Source organism: Heterodontus francisci, unplaced genomic scaffold (assembly GCF_036365525.1).
Source record: "Heterodontus francisci isolate sHetFra1 unplaced genomic scaffold, sHetFra1.hap1 HAP1_SCAFFOLD_452, whole genome shotgun sequence".
NCBI classification, from domain to species: Eukaryota; Metazoa; Chordata; class Chondrichthyes; order Heterodontiformes; family Heterodontidae; genus Heterodontus; species Heterodontus francisci.
In genome coordinates this window covers 1,382,277-1,386,966 of record NW_027141290.1, presented here as the reverse complement: position 1 = coordinate 1,386,966, position 4,690 = coordinate 1,382,277, and positions in this window count along the sequence as shown.

The following is a 4,690-nucleotide window of genomic DNA, read 5'->3' as shown; positions in this document are numbered from 1 at the left end:
GTGTGGATTGATTAGAGTGTGAGTGTGTCTGTGTGTGGATTGATTAGAGGGTGAGTGTGTGTTTGTGTGGATTGATTAGAGGGTGAGAGTGTGTGTGTGTGGATTGATTAGGGGGTGAGAGTGTGTGTGTGTGGATTGATTAGAGGGTGAGAGTGTGTGTGTGTGGATTGATTAGAGGGTGAGTGTGTGTGTGTGTGGATTGATTAGAGGGTGAGAATGTGTGTGTGTGGATTGATTTGAGGGTGAGAGTGTGTGTGTGTGGATTGATTAGAGGGTGAGAATGTGTGTGTGGATTGATTAGAGGGTGAGTGTGTCTGTGTGTGGATTGATTAGAGGGTGAGTGTGTGTTTGTGTGGATTGATTAGAGGGTGAGAGTGTGTGTGTGTGGATTGATTAGGGGGTGAGAGTGTGTGTGTGTTGGATTGATTAGAGGGTGAGAGTGTGTGTGTGTGGATTGATTAGGGGGTGAGAGTGTGTGTGTGTGGATGATTAGAGGGTGAGAGTGTGTGTTTGTGTGGATTGATTAGGGGGTGAGAGTGTGTGTGTGTGGATTGATTAGAGGGTGCGAGTGTGTGTGTGTGGATTGATTAGAGGGTGAGAGTGTGTGTGTGCGTGGATTGATTAGGGGGTGAGAGTGTGTGTGTGTGGATTGATTAGGGGGTGAGAGTGTGTGTGTGTGGATTGATTAGAGGTGAGTGTGTGTTTGTGTGGATTGATTAGAGGGTGAGAGTGTGTGTGTGGATTGATTAGGGGGTGAGAGTGTGTGTGTATGGATTGATTAGAGGGTGAGAGTGTGTGTGTGTGGATTGATTAGGGGGTGAGAGTGTGTGTGTGTTGATTGATTAGAGGGTGAGTGTGTGTGTGTGTGGATTGATTAGAGGGTGAGAATGTGTGTGTGTGGATTGATTAGAGGGTGAGAGTGTGTGTGTGTGGATTGATTAGGGGGTGAGAGTGTGTGTGTGTGGATTGATTAGAGGGTGAGAGTGTGTGTGTGTGGATTGATTAGCGGGTGAGTGTGTGTGTGTGTGGATTGATTAGAGGATGAGTGTCTGTTTGTGTGGATTGATTAGAGGGTGAGAGTGTGTGTGTGTGGATTGATTAGGGGGTGAGAGTATGTGTGTGTGGATTGATTAGAGGGTGAGTGTGTGTTTGTGTGGATTGATTAGAGGGTGAGAGTGTGTGTGTGTGGATTGATTAGGGGGTGAGAGTGTGTGTGTGTGGATTGATTAGAGGGTGAGAATGTCTGTGTGTGGATTGATTAGAGGGTGAGAGTGTGTGTGTGTGGATTGATTAGAGGGTGAGAATGTGTGAGTGTGGATTGATTAGAGGGTGAGTGTGTGTGTGTGTGGATTGATTAGAGGGTGAGTGTGTGTTTGTGTGGATTGATTAGAGGGTGAGAGTGTGTGTTTGTGTGGATTGATTAGAGGGTGAGAGTGTGTGTGTGTGGATTGCTTAGGGGGTGAGAGTGTGTGTGTGTGGATTGATTAGAGGGTGAGAGTGTGTGTGTGTGGATTGATTAGAGGGTGAGAGTGTGTGTGTGTGGATTGATTAGAGGGTGAGTGTGTGTGTGTGGATTGATTAGAGGGTGAGAGTATGTGTGTGGATTGATTAGGGGGTGAGAGTGTGTGTGTGTGGATTGATTAGAGGGTGAGAGTGTGTGTGTGTGGATTGATTAGATGGTGAGCGTGTGTGTGTGGATTGATTAGAGGGTGAGTGTGTGTGTGTGTGGATTGATTAGAGGGTGGGTGTGTGTGTGGATTGATTAGAGGGTGAGAGTGTGTGTGTGTGGATTGATTAGAGTGTGAGTGTGTGTTTGTGTGGATTGATTAGAGGGTGAGAGTGCGTGTGTGTGGATTGATTAGGGGGTGTGAGTGTGTGTGTGTGGATTGATTAGAGGGAGAGAGTGTGTGTGTGTGGATTGATTAGAGGGTGAGAGTGTGTGTGTGTGGATTGATTAGATGGTGAGAGTGTGTGTGTGGATTGATTAGAGGGTGAGTGTGTGTTTGTGTGGATTGATTAGGGGGTGAGACTGTGTGTGTTTGGATTGATTAGATGGTGAGAGTGTGTGTGTGGATTGATTAGAGGGTGAGTGTGTGTTTGTGTGGATTGATTAGAGGGTGAGAGTGTGTGTGTGTGGATTGATTAGATGGTGAGAGTGTGTGTGTGGATTGATTAGAGGGTGAGTGTGTGTGTGGATTGATTAGAGTTTGAGAGTGTTTGTGTGGATTGATTAGAGGGTGAGAGTGTGTGTGTGTGTGGATTGATTAGAGGGTGAGAGTGTGTGTGTGTGGATTGATTAGAGGGTGAGAGTGTGTGTGTGTGGATTGATTTTGGTGGTGAGTGTGTGTGTGTGGAGTGATTAGTGGGTGAGAGTGTGTGTGTGTGGATTGATTAGAGGGTGAGTGTGTGTGTGGATTGATTAGAGTTTGAGAGTGTGTGTGTGGATTGATTAGAGGGTGAGAGTGTGTGTGTGTGGATTGATTAGAGGGTGAGAGTGTGTGTGTGTGGATTTATTTTGGGGGTGAGTGTGTGTATGTGTGTGGATTGATTAGAGGGTGAGAGTGTGTGTGTGTGGAATGATTTTGGGGGTGAGTGTGTGTGTGTGGATTGATTAGAGGGTGAGAGTGCGTGTGTGTGGATTGATTAGAGGGTGAGAGTGTGTGTGTGTGGATTGATTAGAGGGTGAGAGTGTGTGTGTGTGGATTGATTTTGGGGGTGAGTGTGTGTGTGTGTGTGGATTGATTAGAGGGTGAGAGTGTGTGTGTGTGGAATGATTTTGGGGGTGAGTGTGTGTGTGTGTGGATTGATTAGAGGGTGAGAGTGTGTGTGTGTGGAGTGATTAGAGGGTGAGTGTATGTGTGTGTGGAATGATTTTGGTGGTGAGTGTGTGTGTGTGGAGTGATTCGGGGGTGAGAGTGTGTGTGTGTGGAATGATTAGTGGGTGAGACTGTGTGTGTGGATTGATTAGAGGGTGAGTGTGTGTGTGTGTGGATTGATTAGAGGGTGAGTGTGTGTGTGTGTGGATTGATTAGTGGCTGAGACTGTGTGTGTGTGGATTGATTAGAGGGTGAGAGTGTGTGTGTGTGTGGATTGATTAGAGGGTGAGTGTGTGTGTGTGTGGATTGATTAGGGGATGAGACTGTGTGTGTGTGGATCGATTAGACGGTGAGACTGTGTGTGTGTAGATTGATTAGAGGGTGAGTGTGTGTGTGTGTGGATTGATTAGGGGGTGAAACTGTGTGTGTTTGGATTGATTAGAGGGTGAGAGTGTGTTTGTGGATTGATTAGAGGGTGAGAGTGTGTGCGTGTGGATTGATTAGGGGGTAAGAGTGTGTGTTTGTGGATTGATTAGGGGTTGAGAGTGCGTTTGTGGATTGATTAGAGGGTGAGAGTGTGTGTGTGGATTGATTAGGGGTGAGAGTGTGTGTGTGTGGATTGATTAGAGGGTGGGTGTGTGTGTGGATAGATTCGAGGGTGAGAGTGTGTGTGCGGATTGATTAGAGGGTGAGTGTGTGATTGTGTGGATTGATTAGAGGATGAGCGTGTGTGTGTTTGGATTGATTAGAGGGTGAGAGTGTGTGTGTGGATTGATTAGAGGGTGAGAGTGTGTGTGTGTGGATTGATTAGAGGGTGAGAGTGTGTGTGTATGTGTGGATTGATTAGGAGGTGAGAGTGTGTGTGTGTGGATTGATTAGAGGGTGAGTGTGTGTTTGTTTGGATTGATTAGATGGTGAGAGTGTGTGTGTGTGGATTCATTGGAGGGTGAGAGTGTGTGTGTGTGTAAATTGATTAGAGGGTGAGAGTGTGTGTGTGGATTGATTAGGGGGTGAGAGTGTGTGTGTGTGGATTGATTAGACAGTGAGTGTGTGTGTGTGTGGAATGATTTTGGGGGTGAGTGTGTGTGTGTGTGGATTGATTAGAGGGTGAGAGTGTGTGTGTGTGGATTGATTAGAGGGTGAGAGTCTGCAAGTGTGTGTGGATTGATTAGAGGGTGAGTGTGTGCGTGTGTGGATTGATTAGAGGGTGAGAGTATGTGTGTGTGGATTGATTAGAGGGTGAGTGTGTGTTTGTGTGGATTGATTAGAGGGTGAGAGTATGTGTGTGTGGATTGATTAGAGGGTGAGAGTGTGTTTGTGTGGATTGATTAGAGGGTGAGAGTGTGTGTGTGTGGATTGATTAGAGGGTGAGAATGTGTGTGTGTGGATTGATTAGAGGGTGAGAGTGTGTGTGTGTGGATTGATTAGAGGGTGAGAGTGTTTGTGTATGGATTGATTAGAGGGTGAGAGTGTGTGTGTGTGGATTGATTAGAGGGTGAGAGTGTTTGTGTATGGATTGATTAGAGGGTGAGTGTGTGTTTGTGTGGATTGATTAGAGGGTGAGAGTGTGTGTGTGTGGATTGATTAGAGGGTGAGAGTGTGTGTGTGTGGATTGATTAGAGGGTGAGAGTGTGTGTGTGTGGATTGATTAGGGGGTGAGAGTGTGTGTGTGTGGATTGATTAGGGGGTGAGAGTGTGTGTGTGTGGATTGATTAGAGGGTGAGAGTGTGTGTGTGGGATTGATTAGAAGGTGAGTGTGTGTGTGTGTGGATTGATTAGAGGGTGAGAGTGTGTGTGTGTGGATTGATTAGAGGGTGAGAATGTGTGTGTGTGGATTGATTATAGGATGAGTGTGTGTGTGTGTGTGGATTGAT